The sequence below is a fragment of the Salmo salar genome, chromosome 14, assembly GCF_965601325.2.
Source record: "Salmo salar chromosome 14, fSalSal1, whole genome shotgun sequence".
NCBI lineage: Eukaryota > Metazoa > Chordata > Actinopteri > Salmoniformes > Salmonidae > Salmo > Salmo salar.
This window is the reverse complement of record NC_138304.1, coordinates 80,294,722-80,311,482: the sequence shown is the minus strand read 5'-3', so window position 1 is coordinate 80,311,482 and position 16,761 is coordinate 80,294,722. Positions and strand designations below refer to the sequence as shown.

At 41.5% G+C, this 16,761-nt stretch overlaps 1 protein-coding gene across 2 annotated transcripts in view; it reads left to right on the top strand.

Annotated features, from left to right (window-relative positions):
- The first annotated feature begins 5,761 nt into the window (after positions 1 to 5,761).
- Positions 5,762 to 16,761, top strand: part of LOC106570255 (transcription factor HIVEP3) — a 45,677-nt gene continuing 34,677 nt past the window's right edge. For both annotated transcript variants that reach the window (XR_014380429.1, XM_045694768.2), the window contains exon 1: positions 5,762 to 6,182. The gene's annotated coding sequence lies outside the window, so the exon portion shown is untranslated. The remainder of the gene's footprint in view (positions 6,183 to 16,761) is intronic.

Here is a 16,761-nt window from a genome sequence, read left to right as displayed (position 1 = left end):
GAGCGTTGTTCACCATGTCTGATGTTTTTCCACTAATGGGATAATTAGGGTTGGCATCGCTGCTGAGGTCAGAGATCAATCATTTTATGGGTGGAGGTTCACTAATTAGCGGGTGAGTGGGGACTACCCCCTCTGATAGCTTGCACATTTCCTAATTTTCCAAAGTTTGGTTTGGAACATGTTGGAAGCTGCAAAGACGATTTTAATCTATTTATAGAGGTTAATGAACCATCAGTACTGTACCAGTAATATGGGAGTTGGACGTGAATGAATTTGCAAAAGTAAATTGAAGTAATTAATCAATGATAATAATTAATCATACCTGGATATGCTATCTGGGAATTAAACTTTACTTAACCTGGGAAGTTGTTTCATCTAGGTTACAATTGCAAAGTTTAAAATGTTTCATTTAATTGGAAGAACCTAAAAGGTATGTTCGACAATTTAACTTATGAAATTGAATGAGACGATGATATCCAATCAATTAGGATTGTCTGGATTATCATAAAATAAACAGTAGTTTAAATGTTAGGTTACATTCACCACTCGGTTCACCTCTCCCTAAGGCCGAAGCCACATGGGATTCCTGCTGGATGCGGGACTTCCGTCAGTACTGGGGTTTACTAAATGTGCTTTGAAAAAGGAGATTTTACTGATTGATCAATTTAAATGATAAATCAAAACTTTAAATTGTCACATTGTAGGAAACCAATAAATTTGGATATTATTTAAAAGATCCACCTGAAAAGGGAAATCTGGCGATTCTACTTATTAGTTCAATTGAATGAGACATCGAGATCCAGTCAATTGCGATTGGCTGGATATCTTAACGTGATCCATGTTTGGGTGTGTAGTAACTTGACAAGGAATGCCCACACACATTTCTATATTACTTTCCTTTACTTTCAACCCAATAACTAAAAGGTGTACAGCCAGGTACAAACGGTACAAATATAGCAGAACTATGTAGCCCACTCAACCGGTGGTAGAATCACATTGCACAGAACTCACTCTTAGTGATGACATCATCAAAGGGGAAAGGTCACAGTCAATGCCAATAATAACCATGTAATTATTTATATGGTGTCCACACTATAACAGGGTGTTACCTAATTCCTTTTGAAGAAAATGTACTGGCGATTCTTCACAACCAGGGATCACTGAGCACAGAAATCTGAACTCAAACGGAAGTACTAAGGGCGGGACTTCCGTCTGCAAGGCGGAGGAATTCAACGTGACACAGGAAAAAGAAAATGATGTTTAACCTTTGTTAGTTTAGCACCTCTGCCTAAGCTAATCCTATCTGTTCAGAAATCTCAATTCCAAGCACAAAATAAGGTCCCCTTCACCATGAAAAGGGGGTTTACTGTGGAAATAGATACGTTTGTATCTGTTTCCTCTAGCATCTTCACACGGGCCTTTGCTGTTGTTCTGGGACTGATTTGCACTTTTCGCACCAAAGTACGTTCATTTCTAGGAGACAGAACGCGTATCCTTCCTGAGTGGTATGATGGCTGCGTGGTCCCATGGTGTTTATACTTGCATACTATTGTTTGTACAGATGAACATGGTACCTTCAGGTGCTTGGAAAATGCTCCCAAGGATGAGTCAAACTTGTGGAGGTCTACAATTTATTTTCAGATTTCATGGCTGATTTCTTTAGATTTTCCCATGATGTCAAGCACAGAGGCTCTGAATTTGAAGGTAAGCCTTGAAATGCATCCACACTACATCTCCAATTGACTCAAACGATGTCAATTAGCCTATCAGAAGCATCTAAAGCCATGACATCATTTTCTGCAATTTTTACAAGCTGTTTAAAGGCACAGTCAACTTAGTGTATGTAAACCTCTAGCCCACTGGAATTGTGATACAGTGAATTATAAGTGAAATAATCTGTCTGTTAACAATTGTTGGAAAAAATTACTTGTGTCATGCACAAAGTAGATGTCCTAACTCACTTGTCAAAACTATATTTTGTTAACAAGAAATTTGTGGAGTGGTTGAAAAATGAGTTTTAATGACACCAGCTTAAGTTTATGTAAACTTCTAACTTCAACTGTATGTTACTAACAAATGATAGGGATTCCCTAGTGGGCTAAGCCGATATGGTGGCTTGGTTGACAAAGGGAAGTGTGTGTGGACTGAGCGAGAGAGGGAAAGACCAGAGGGATCACGACACACAGTACTACTATAATTATATTAATTGAAATGCTAATCCTTTGCACATGAACACTCACTCATTCGGGAATAATTGCAATCAATATATATATTTACGCCCATGTTTCGTGATCTTTTCTGTTGCAATCTGGTCCGTCTGTTGGAGAGTCAGTTCGTCCACGTCTCTCTCTCTCTCTCTCTCTCTCTGCTTCCCTGAAGATCAAAGTATTTTGTGGTTAGAATGGATACCATTCAGAAATGTTACCATAGAATAGTTGTTTCGGCGGTTGTCAGTCTTTGCATCCCAGGTTTACATCATTTCTAGCTGCAGACTAGAAATTAGTATCTTAGATTTGCTCTTATTCTGTAGGGATAAGAGCGAATGAGAGCGAGTTCTTTGGTATTTTTCTCCGGTAAAGACAATAACGATTCTCCATCTTAAATTTTATCGTTTATTTACGTATTAGGGTACCTATTGTTTGATTATAAACGTTGATTGACTTGTTTGGATAAGTTTATTGGTAACGTTTGGGATTCATTTTGTATGCATTTTGAAGGAGGGAAACCGAGTGGATTATTGACTGAAGTATTTATGGATATAAAGAAGGACATTATCGAACAAAAGGACCATTTGTAATGTAACTGGGACCTTTTGGAGAGCCAACAGAAGAAGGTAAGGCATATATTATATCGCTATTTCTGACTTTCGTGTCGCAACTCCCTGGTTGAAAATGATTTGTTATGCATTTGTGTGCTGGGCGCTGTCCTCAGATAATCGCATGGTTTGCTTTCGCCGTAAAGCCTTTTTGAAATCTGACACGGCGGCTGGATTAACAACAAGTTGAGCTTTATTTTGATCTATTGCACTTGTGATTTCATGAAAGTTTAATATTTATAGTAATTTAATTTGAATTTGGCGCTCTGCATTTTTATTGGAAATTGTCGAAATGGGACGGCAGCGTCCCACTAATCCACAAGAAGTTAAAGGTTTAACATCACATTACATCATTTCACAAATAGTTTCATCTTTACTCATTCATTTTATACAATAATTAGATGTAAACCTCATAACGGAGGCACCTATATAAACAGAGTTACGGTAATGTGGCTGTACTGTCTTTCATGAGGCCATAAACATGTAACAAACCGGACCGGGTTGTAGCTGGCTTCTCCATCGACTGTTTACACATTCTCTGAAACATGGATATTGTTCAGTTCTCAAATTCTGTGATGTAGTAGAAGTTCCTTTGTTCTACTGTGAAACTCTCACTTTCTATAATGCATGGCCAGGAGGAGAAAGTCTCCGCCAGGAATTTACGACCTGAGATAACAGAACCTGGGTGTAGGAGAGAGTGAGAGAGCGGGGGAAGCCACGATCTATATCCAGAAAAGGCCACGTCATGACACCTGTTAATTCACTGGTATAGAATATAACCTGGCAACTCTCTGGGGTAGAATATAACCTGGCAACTCTCTGGTATTAAATCTAACCTGGCACCTCTTTGGTATAGGATATAACCTGGAAACTCTGGTATAGAATACAACATGGCAACTCTCTGGTATAGAATAAACCTGGCAACTTTCAGAATATAACCTGGCAACTCTCTGGTATAGTATACAACCTGAAAATAAGGGAGAGCCGCACACTCTAGGAGCTCAGATGCAAAAATGTAATATCCATCCAACGTTTCGACAGCCAAGCTGTCTTCATCAGGGTATCATCACAAACACTGCGAGATGACTCGTTTATATAGTGTCAGAAGACACACAGGTGTCTGTAATCATGGCCTAATATCATTGGTTAACTCTGAAATATAAAAATGGCATACAAAGGACATACAAAAGAACAAATGGCAACTCTCTGGTAGGGAACATAACCTTGTAACTCCCTGGTAGAGAATCAAACCTGGCAACTCTCTGGTATAGTTTAACCTGGCAACTCTCTGGTAAAGAATATAACCTGGCAACTTTCAGTATACCTGGCAACTTCAGTATTTAACCTGTCAACTGTACTCCAGTAATGTGTTGCATTGGATTTGCCCAAAACAACATTTTATTCAGGACAAAAAGTTAATTGCTTTGCCACATTTTTTGCAGTATTACTTTAGTGCCTTGATGCAAACAGGATGCATGTTTTGGAATATTTTTGTTCTGTACAGGCTTCCTTCTTTTCACTGTGTGATTTAGAATAGTATTGTGGAGTAACTACAATGTTGTTGATCCATCCTCGGTTTTCTCCTATCACAGCCATTAAACTAACTGTTTTAAAGTCACCATTGGCCTCATGGTGAAATCCCTGAGTGGTTTCCTTCCTCTCCGGCAACTGAGTTAGGAAGGACGCCTGTATTTTTGTGGTGACTGGGTGTATTTATACACCATCTAAAGTTTAATTACTTCATCATGCTCAGAGGGATATTACATTTCAGTTTTCTTTACCCATCTACCAGTAGGTGCCCTTCTTTGCGAGGCATTGGAAAACCTCCATGGTCTGTGTTTGAATTTGTGATTTGAAATTCACTGCTTGACTGAGGGACCTTACAATTATCTCTGTGTGGGGTAAAGAGATTAGGTAGTCATAAAAAAAGTATGTCAAACACTTATTGCACACCGAGAGTCCGTGCAACTTATTATGTGACTTGCTAAGCACATTTTTACTCCTGAACTTATTTAGGCTTGACATTTCAGCTTTTTGCTTAAAATAAAAAAATAATTTGTAAACATTTCGAAAAACATAACACTGACATGGGGTATTGTGTGTAGGCCAGTGACAAAAAAATAAAAAAATTCAGGCTGTAACACACAATGTGGACAAAGTCAAGTGGTGTGAAAACTTTCTGAAGGCACTGTGATAATACTTTAGGTCCAGGCTTATATATTTGATTCAGACAATACAATAATAATATAGGGAACCTCTTCACATTCTGATGTATGATCATCACGTAATTAAGGGTTCAAGCTGCGAGAAACCCTTTTGTATTTGTTGGCAGTCATTATTAATATTACATAGTAATTATTGAATTAGGGTACAGAAAAGTAGTTCAACATTTATTTACATTGTCTATTGTGTTACACTGTAACATAACTAATTTATACAGTAATTTTGGCTTTCAACAGTAAACTCAAACGTTTAACTACATAATACTGTAAATGATGGTGCATTGTGGGAAAATGTATATATTTTAATAGTATAATAGTCCATTTTACAATATTGTACTGCCATTACACAGTACTTGCTTTGAGACTGTATGTATATTACAGTAGCAATAATGTAATATGAAATACAGAATTGTACTTGCCACTAAGCTGCCTGTAAATTACTGTCAAATTCATGGAAACCCCTGTACAGTGTAGGCCTGCTATTATCCATTGTCTCAGTCACTCACCAGGATTTGTTCAAACTGAGATTATATGAAATATATAATATCATAGGCCTACTTAAAACTACATTGAAGGCTAATACCATACCAGAGCCATTAATGAGAAACAAAAGGCATAGGCCTGTTTCTCCACTGTAGTGACTACAGTATGCCACTGCCAGCACTGCAAGTTGTTAAAGTGGGCGGAGTATTTCTCTGGTCTCGTGAGTGCTAGTGCGGTGCGCTGGAACTGCGTGGATCGAAGCAGCATGTTTTTCGCGAGGACCAGCTGTGTGTGTGGGACATTGGCGCACGCTGCTGTGTGAAATCGCAGCATCAGTTTGAAAAGGGACAATGAGGAGAGAAGAGGGGACCATCCATCCCTATCCCGCCAGCGTCAAGAAAAATAACACTTCTCAACCTAGGGCAGTCCGTTTACAGGGCAGGCTAGATTCTGAGAAAGTCTGCTCTGTTTCCGAATAGCCTACATGGCTCAAACAGTGCAGCTATGTTGACAGGTAGCATATTTACATTTTAGCATCTAGCTTTATTACCATACTTTTGCATACCGGTATGCCCCTGTCTGATAAGCAAGGAGGTGATCTGTGGAGGAGACACGGCAACTGCACTGCAACGAAGTGAAGTTCACCACCAGCGGCTCTGCAGGTACAGTAATGCTGGATACATTGTATCATTGTTTGAAAGCTTCAAGAGCTCGCTAGCTACAGTAACTGTTTTTCACAGGAGATGATGATAGGCTATTGTGCGTTGCAGGTCGCGTGCATAAAACCTTCTATCCAACAAAACAGCGAACTATGAGAAATGTGTTATGTTTTTGTGTATGAAGCAGAATGCCTTGTGATGCTCGTGGATTGCGTGTTGTGTGCATGTGTAGCTAGTAGTTTATACCTACTGCCTCCGTTTTGCACCGTATTGGGTCCATTCCAAGGCTTGGTTTGTCATTGTTCAAGTGTAATAGGTAGATATGAGAAAAGGAAGAGCGAAACCAGTGTTTCAGCTTGCCAACCACACAGTCGCCAGGCTACATTATGCAGATAGGAAACGGAACAACACGCGATCGGACGGCCATGTGTTTTTATCTTTTTATCAGCCATTATTTTACATTAGCCTAGGCTATTGACTCATCAATAAATGAACGGAAATAATTATGTATGAATAATCAAATCCTGTAGTTGTGTTTGTCTTACAAAGACATATTGGTCAAATATTATGCCATTTGATTTTTCGAATAATTTGTCATTCGATTAGGTCATGATGTTGCCAACGTGCATCTCACTAATGTGAGTCGCTCTCTCAGGAATGCAAGAGCCCACAATCCCACATCAACATCCACACGACAGGGATGCCATGCTTCATTTTCTCTTCTAATCTCCGAAAGCGAGAATAGGGAAATTAATTTAGAACATAAAATGGAGGTCAAATAACATAGGCCTATTTCATAACCATTTTAGAATAGACGGAAATGTAGTGGTCATTCTGCAGAGCATGCCTTATGAATTGACATATTCTGTGCATAGAATTCTAACCTGCTAGAATTCAATGTGACTGACGACGGCAGAGAGAGCATCCCGTACAGTCCACGGGAATGTCAGCCGCGCACGAAATCATATCGTTATCATTAAATATTAGCATACATAATCACAATTGCTCGGCTCAGATTGCGGCTCGTTTGGGTTTAATATTATGTCACTGCGGATATACTGAAGCATGCAATGCCAGTAGTCAATATCTATCCACTGTGCCTGTCTGTCTGCACAGATCCGGACCCTATTCATAAAATGTTACTCTATTCGCCAAGTCAATTGTCAGAAAATGACAATGGTAAGAATTAGATCGCCTATATTAGACTCCAGCCGCGTTGGTTTCTTGGAATGAACGATGGCGTAACGCTGCCGCACCGCAGTCAGTGGCACTGTTGTGGACGACACAGCTGCGTCCATCCATAAACCCCGGTGACGCTTTCTCCATTCTCTAGCACGCACATAGCCTTCTGTTTGTTGCAAGCACCTCTTTCTTGGTGAAATACGGATACATATTGTCCCGCGATGTTGTTAATAGTGCATTATAAGAAGTATTACCCATGTGACAGTTGGAGTCCAGCAACAGCTCAAGAGTGCTTCGATTTCCAATATCACGCGCCCCTATAGTATTAACTATCATCTTGCGTGTAATCAAGACGATGGACTGTCGTAAAGACAGAGGGCATTTCAGGCCAAATTGTTGAAATGTCGATTTTAGACACTTCAGAAATGGTGTTTGCTGCTTTGAATTCATAGAGAGAACAATACATATGTGGGCCATATCAGAGTGTATTTTTTTTAATGCAAATATCATTTCCAAAATAATAGGCCTTGGACAATAAATGGTTCCCAAGGATTCAAACTCAACACCAAAACCTTATTTTCTTCATCAAAGCTTTTTTTTGTTTTGGAATTTTCAACATGTAGCAGAGCATTGAAGCTTTTTGACTAGTTTTTACAGTTTTTTTATCCTCTTATGTTGTGTAGTAAATGTTTTCATTTAAAGTACATTGTGTTGCATTCCATGTCTAAACTGTGCTGTATAAATAAAGCTTGATTTGATTTAGTTGGTTTAGCTGTTGCTGGTATTTAACTGCTACAGTATTTAAAGTTGATGATTTAGGGCCAGGAATCTGGTGCCCCCAAACTGATCAGTCCTGACATCCCATGGCACCTAATGCTGTGCAGGGTTATTGGGTGTCAGTTTGGCATGCAGAGGGAGGAGAGGGAGGGCAAGGTGGGATGTTTGGCATTCTTCTGACTGTGTGTGTGACTTCATAGAGGGAATTTCCCCCGTGGATAATAACCACAGTTTCACTTTCCACTGTGAACTATAGTATTTAGCCAAAGCAAGAGCATAATGCTGTGACTGTGACACTGATTGGCCCAGAGCCCAAATGGCACTTACCATGTTTGCCATTAGGACCAGAATGGAGTGCAGTTTGTTCTTGATACTGAACATGAGCACACTTTGAGAAACAACACAGTCTCACGAGTCATTCCAGCTCGAGCCAAAACACATACAGTGGTGGTATGGTAAACATTTAAGAAGGAACGAAGAGTCTCCAAAGTGCGGTCCTGAACGTGTGTGTGTGTATGTGTGTGTTTTGCATGTGTGTGTGTGTGTCAAAGGTGGCTCTGTTCAGCCAAGATTAGTTCAGCCTGGTGAGGACAACATTGATATTCATCCTACACTTGCTTCTGGATGCCCTGTCAGTTTCCTCATCCCTCAGGTGTCAGTCACTAGTGGGGGTGTATGCGGTGTCAGTCATCACGCTGACCTTGGGAGCAGGTGAGTAAGAGGAAACATTCTCTGCAAACTCCTAATCCTTGGTCCTAGACATAAGAGTACATGAACAGACATCTTTCTAGAGAGCCCAGTGAACCAGATGACTGATTATAGCCATGCATATGGCTTAATGCTGATAATAATCTACAGGAAATGGCAGTCAGTTCAGTCCACCATTGATCTATATGGTCCAGTAGGCTACATTATGTCCAGCACTCATTACTCTACTAGCCATCTGATTAGAACAACTGTTTGTTTCCATTATATACAGTATCTTGAAATTCCTGCCCACTGTCCTAACCAACTCACACATTTCACTACTATTAAAAGCAAAACGAAGCAAAATGAATAGTCACCGGTAGATGGCCGATTAATTAGGGCCGATTTCAAGTTTTCATAAGATGGATGAAATCATAGATGGATGAAGATGGATGAAATCATACCTTGAAGGCAGAACTCAGTGTGTCAGAGTGAGCAATGAGCTGTCGCCCACTCTTAGCTATGATGTGGGCGTGCCCCAAGGGTCAATACTGGGGCCCCTCCTGTTCAGCCTGTACATTAATGATCTGCCTTCCGTCTGCACTGGGTCTGAAGTTCAAATGTATGCAGATGATACAGTGATATATGTGCATGCAAAGAGCAAACAACAAGCTGCACAAGAACTCATTACTGTAATGGTCCAGGTTACAAAGTGGCTCAGTGACTCGTGTTTGCATCTCAATGTGAAAAAAACAGTTTGCATGTTCTTCACAAAGAGGGCAACAGATGCTACTGAGCCAGATGTCTATGTGTCAGGGGAGAAGCTCCAGGTGGTATCTGATTTTAAGTACCTTGGAATCATACTTGATTCCAACCTCTCTTTTAAAAAGCATGTGAAAAAGGTAATTCAAATAACCAAATTCAACCTAGCTAATTTCCGATTTATACGAAATTGTTTGACCACAGAGGTAGCAAAACTGTATTTCAAATCGATGATACTCCCCCACTTAACATACTGCTTGACTAGTTGGACCCAAGCTTGCTATACAACATTAAAACCTATTCAGTCTGTCTACAAACAGGCTCTCAAAGTGCTCGATAGAAAGCCCAATAGCCATCATCACTGTTACATCCTCAGAAAGCATGAGCTCCTGAGTTGGGAAAATCTTGTGCAATACACCGATGCATGTCTTGTATTCAAGATCCTAAATGGCCTAGCTCCCCCTCCACTCAGTATTTTTGTAAAACAGAAAACCCAAACATATGGCAGCAGATCCACAAGGTCTGCCATGAGAGGTGACTGTATAGTTCCCTTAAGGAAAAGCACCTTTAGTAAATCTGCTTTCTCTGTGAGAGCTTCCCATGTCTGGAATACACTGCCATCAGACACACATAACTGCACCACCTATCACACTTTCACAAAATGCATGAAGACATGGCTAAAGGTCAATCAGACTTGTGAACATAATCCCTAGCTGTGTATTGCCACTTTCCATGTTGTCTGTTGTCTGTAGCTTGTGAGGTGTGGAAACACTTTGTTGTTTTTATGGATTGTGTCTTGTTGCTTTTTGTTCTATGTTGCTCTGTCTGTATGCTACATCTTGCTTGTCCTATGTTGCTCTGTCTGTATGCTATGTCTTGCTTGTCCTATGTTACTCTGCGTGTGCTCACTGTTCAATGACTGTCTATATTGTAATTGTTTTTAATAACCTGCCCAGGGACTGCGGTTGAAAATTAGCCGGCTGGCTAAAACCGGCACTTTTACTGAAACGTTGATTAATGTGCACTGTCCCTGTAAAAATAAAATAAACTCAAACAAACTAACAAATCAAATACATTTTTTATTTGTCACATACACATGGTTAGCATATGTTAATGCGAGTGTAGTGAAATGCTTGTGCTTCTAGTTCCGACAATTGGTAATCGGCATTTTTGGACACTGATTATGGCCGATTACATTGCACTCCATGAGGAGACTGCATGGCAGGCTGACTACCTGTTATGCGAGTGCAGCAAGGAGCCATGGTAAGGTGCTAGCTAGCATTAAACTTATCTCATAAAAACAATCAATCTTAACTAGTAATTATGTTAACTACACATGGTTGATGATATTACTAGTTTATCTAGCTTGTCCTGCGTTGCATATAATCGATGTGGTGCCTGTTAATTTATCATTGAATCACAGCCTACTTCGCCAAACGGGTGATTTAACAAGCCCATTCGCAAAAAAGCACTGTCGTTGCACCAATGTGTACCTAACCATAAACATCGACGCCTTTCTTAAAATCAATACACAAGTATATATTTTTAAACCTGCATATTTAGTTAATATTGCCTGCTAACATGAATTTCTTTTAACTAGGGAAATTGTTGTCACATCTCTTGCGTTCTGTGCAACAGAGTCAGGGTAACATTATATGCAGCAGTTTGGGCCGCCTGGCTCGTTGCGAACTGTGTGAAGACCATTTCTTCCTAACAAAGACAGCCAACTTCGCCAAACGGGGGATAATTTAACGAAAACGCATTTTCGAAAAAAGCTCAATCGTTGCACGAATGTTCCTAATCCTTAACATCAATGCCTTTCTTAAAATCAATACACAGAAGTATATATTTTTAAACCTGCATATTTAGTTAAATGAAATGCATGTTAGCAGGCAATATTAACTAGGGAAATTGTGTCACTTCTCTTGCGTTCATTGCACGCAGAGTCAGGGTATATGCAACAGCTTGGGCCGCCTGGCTCGTTGCGAACTAATTTGCCAGAATTTTACATAATTATGACATAACATTGAAGGTTGTGCAATGTAACAGCAATATTTAGACTTATGGATGCCACCTGTTAGATAAAATACGGAACGGTTCCATATTTCACTGAAAGAATAAATGTTTTGTTTTCGAAATGATAGTTTCTGGATTTGACCATATTAATGACCTAAGGCTCATATTTCTGTGTGTTATTATATTATAATTAAGTCTATGATTTGATAGAGCAGTCTGACTGAGCGGTGGTAGGCAGCAGCAGGCTCGTAAGCTTTCATTCAAAGAGCACTTTACTGCGTTTGCCAGCATCTCTTTGCAATGCTTCAAGCATTGCGCTGTTTATGACTTGAAGCCTATCAACTCCCGAGATTAGGCTGGCAATACTAAAGTACCTATTAGAACATCCAAAAGTCAAAGTTATTTGAGATACAAATGGTATAGAGAGAAATAGTCCTATAATAACTACAACCTAAAACGTCTTACCTGGGAATATTGAAGACTCATGTTAAAAGGAACCACCAGCTTTCATATGTTCTCATGTTCTGAGCAAGGAACTTAAACGTTAGATTTTTTTACATGGCACATATTGCACTTTTACTTTCTTCTCCAACACTTTGTTTTTGCATTATTTAAACTAAATTGAACATGTTTCATTATTTATTTGAGACTAAATAGATTTTATTGATGTATTATATGAAGTTAAAATAAAAGTGTTCATTCAGTATTGTTGTAATTGTCATTATTACAAATATATAGACAGAAGCCACAGTGAGGTTGAGGAGGACCTGATCTGAGAAGGGACTTGTCTTGGCCATTAATCAGGAGGGATTCCCTGGGTCATCACGGCGACAGCGGAAATGTTCAAACAGCTCTAAGTGAACATACTTCCTCCCTGTTGGCACCGGCTTACAGGCGTCACAAGTGGAAATTACACCCCTCTCTCTTTCTTTCTCTATATCATCCACATTAATGAAATGGCACACAAATGTGTGTGTGTGTGTGTGCTCTCCCACACATTTATGTACATAAACATTTCTAGGCTAGCGAGTGTGTGTGTTCATATGTTAACACTATGTATGGGAATGAGCTCACATGTTGACTGGGTGCTGTGTTTGGCCTGGAGCCTGACCTGTACGTAGCCTGTAGCCCAGTCCTGTCAAGGGTTGGATAGTACTGTGCGACCCTGGTGGGGAGCATATGGACCCAGCCTGCTTTCACAGTGAGGTGGAGGGGCACTTTCTCTGCCCAGCCTGCCTTCTCACCAAGGTGAAGGGCTTGGATGGTTCTGTTATCACACTGTGAGCTTGGTGGGGAGTGTATGGACCCAGTATGAACCCAAAATGGTTTCTCAGTTAGGTGGAGGGGTGGATGGAGATCTCTCTGCTCTCGCTCTCCCGTGGAGTGCTGTGTTTGGCCCAGAGCCTGTCTTGTCAAAGGTTGGATGGTTCTACAACCCTGGAGGAGAATGTATGGTCCGAGTATGAACCCAACCTGGCTTCTCAGTTAGGTGGAGAAGCTCTCTTTCTCAGTTCTCCCTTTCTCCCTTGGAGAGAAGTTTGGCAAAGGGATCCTCTCTCTCTCTTTCTCTCTCTCTCTCTCTCTCTCTCTGCCCAGCCTGCCTTCCCAGCTAGGTGGAGAGGTTGGCTGGTTCTATGTGACCCTGGAGGGTATTTTTCTCTCTCTGCTTTCTCTCTCGTTCAGTGTCCAGCTTGCCTGCAGTGAGGTGCAGGACCAGGCTCTCTCTGCTCTCCCTTTGCCCTGTGGAGAGAGCAGCCGGTCATCAGCTGTAGGGCTCATTCACAAGACACCAACAACACACACACACTATACTGCTTTCATAGTTGATGAAGGTCATGTGTTCTCTGGGTCGGGATAGAGGACTATCTGCCAGTGTGTTAAAACAGGGCCTACAGTCAAGCTACCAATGCCAGTAGCTATAGCAAACCTATTTATTTGTTTGTGTCCTCTTACAGGGGGGATTGGTTGCAGCTTTGTGGAGAATCGTTTTTTAAAATGGATTAATTTGTCTTATCAAGTCTTAAAATGTTAACGTGTCAAGCGTAGCTGTGGCCGCCAATAAGGGCCGCTTTTATCAATATCTGTGGCAGGTTTCATTGATAGACGTCAAAAATATTTTCCTTAGTGCTTCCCTGTCCACAGTATCACTGCCCTACTCTATCTTACCCTCTATCTCTCCTCTTATCCAGTTCTCTCTACCTCCTTCTAGCCCCCTTCTCTCTCGTTTTCTCTCTCTCTCTCCTCTTACCCCTTCTCTTCTTTCTTTCTATCCTTTACCTCCTCTTACCCCCCCCCCCCCCCCCTGTAATTGCTATAGATTCCTGGACAGGGGCTTGTTGGCAGAATGCCCCAGTGTGTTGGTTCTCTGTTGGTGAAACAAGAGAACATATGGTTAGTCCCTCTCCTTCTATCCCCACCCCCTTCCTCTCTGTCTCTATTTCTCTCTCGTCCTCTCTCTTTTTTTCTGCATTACATCATCTTGATATGGGAGCTGATTGGTTTGGCATTACTGCTCTGTGAGAGCAAAGGGACCAGGAGAAAGCACTGGATCTGAAAGTGTGTTATTGGAGCTCAGTTCAACCAAAATGTGCTCATGCAACAGAGGTGGTTCGGTGAACCGCACTCTTGTGGTGAGTAACCTTGCCAGATACTTAAAGACGTGTTTCTCGTTGAACTAATGCCTACACTTTAGCTCAGCGGGTTAAAAACAGAGTCTTGTGGCGCTTCCCGGAGAACCGGGTTCGAAAACCCTGGTCGGTCGAACTCCTAACTCACGCCGAGTCAAAACGATGTGTGTCAAAGTGAACTTGATACAGAGAAAGAGAGGGAGCCAACCTGGTGAGTTAGTGTGTTGTGTGGCAGGCTTTGTCTTCCCAACAGTTTACTGCTGGACATCCTGCTGAACCCCTCAGCCAGCTAAATGCATCACATCTACTCACTCTACTGTGTTTGGATCGATCCCTCTGATGGTAGTTACATCATAGCTCTCACTGCTGCCCAGTGTGTTTTGTGTGAGTGTGTTTTAGTAATGTAGAGTTACATCATATAACGCTGCTTCACATTGACGAAATCCAGAGTAGACTGCCTGTTAAGCCTTTCTGCATGACGGTTGTTATCAACTCTGTGCAATCAGCTTCCTGGCTCTGTTCCTAGTGGTTGGTGTTTGTGTGCGTGTGCGTGTTATATTCTGGATCACATGACCTCTTCTTTGTCTCTACTTCTTTTCGTCAATGACAGTAATAACAGGTGCAGGTACAGACAGACACAATATAATGTTGACATCCTCATAACACCTTCTTCCTGGTGACTGTTGAGTGTGTATAAATAATGTCACAGTTTCCTTGACATTAGTTGGTGTTAAACCCCCCTCCTTCCCAGACTCACACCCATGCACTACAGTAAACCTTAAGTGAAGCATGTGGGTTCAAAGAAAGAACTAGTGCGGGCAGTGACACTTTCTAAATGTAGCAGTTCCTCTTTCTACAGTATTTCCTCTAACCACACAAAGCCTCCCATTCGTGTCCTCTGATTTCCTTCATGGTCCTTTTTTTGTCCACTTCTCAGTCTGTCTGACTGTATTTATAACACTTTCCCATAACAGATTCTTTATGTGTGTGTGTGTATTTTTATGATTGCACAAAAACCCCATGTGTTCTGTTTATATCAATGACGTCGTACTGTATTTGCGTAATGATTGCCCTGTGGTAAGACTCGTACACTGCACAAAAATATAAACGCAACATGCAGCAATTTTAAAGTTACATTTCATATAAGGAAACCAGTCAATTGAAATAAATTCATTTGGCCCTAATCTATGGAATTCACATGATTGGAAAGACTGTCACGTCCTGACCAGTAAAGGGGTCATTTGTCATGTAGTATGGTCAGGCGTGGCAGGGGGTGTTGTTTTTGTGTGTTTTGGGGTTGGTTTATTTAGAGGGGATTTGTTCTAGTTTTCATTTTCTATGTTCGTTTTCTATGTGTGGCCGAGTATGGTTTCCAATCAGAGGCAGGTGTCTTTCGTTGTCTCTGATTGGAAGCCATACTTAGGCAGCCCTTTTTTCCTTTGGGTTTGTGGGTGGCTGTTTTCTGTATAGCTCGTGTGCCTTACGGAACTGTTTGGTCGTTTGTTTATTTTGTTTCAGTGTTCTCTCGAAATAAAGTAAGAAGATGAGCACTATTCCCGCTGCGCCTTGGTCTGTCCCTTACGACGCCTATGACAGAACCACCCACCGAAAGAAGACCAAGCAGCGGGGTAAGGAGTAGGAGAGGTATTATGGAGTCGTGGACGTGGGAGGAGAATTTAGACGGGAAAGGAACCTGGAGGCAGGCTGGGGAGTATCATCGACTGAAGGAGGAACTGGAGGCATCGAAGGCAGAGCGGCGCTACTATGAGGCGCTGTATAAGCTAAGAGGCAAGTGCGAGAGGCACCCCCAAAACAAGAAGATGAGCACTATACCCGCTGCGCCTTGGTCTGTCCCTTACAAATACAGATATGCATCTCTTGGTCACAGATACCTTAAAAAAAGGTAGGGGTGTGGATCAGAAAACCAGTCGGTATCTCGTGTGACCACCATTTGCTTCATGCAGCGCGACACATCTCCTTTGCATAGAGTTGATCAGGCTGTTGATTGTGGCCTCTTCAATGGCTGTACGAAGATGCTGGATTTTAACGGGAATTGGAACACGCTGTCGTGTCAATCCAGAGCGTCCCAAACATGCTCAGTGGGTGACATGTCTGGTGAGTATGCAGCCCATGGAAGAACTGGGACATTTTCAGCTTCCAGAAAGTGTGTACATATCCTTGTGACATGGGGCCATGCATTATCATGCTGAAACATGAGGTGATGGCGGTGGATGAATGGCACAACAATGGGCCTTAGGATCTCGTCACGGTATCTTTGTGCATTAAACTTTCCATTGATTAAAATGCAATTGTGTATGTTGTCCGTAGCTTATGCCTGCCTACTCATACCATAACCCCACCGCAACCATGGGGGACTCTGTTCACAACTTTGACATTAGCATACCTCTTGCCCACACAACGCTAGTCTGCCATCTGCCCGGTACAGTTGAAACCGTAATTCAGCCATGAAGAGCACACTTCTCCAGCGTGCCTGTGGCCATCAAAGGTGAGCATTTGCCTACTAAAGTCGG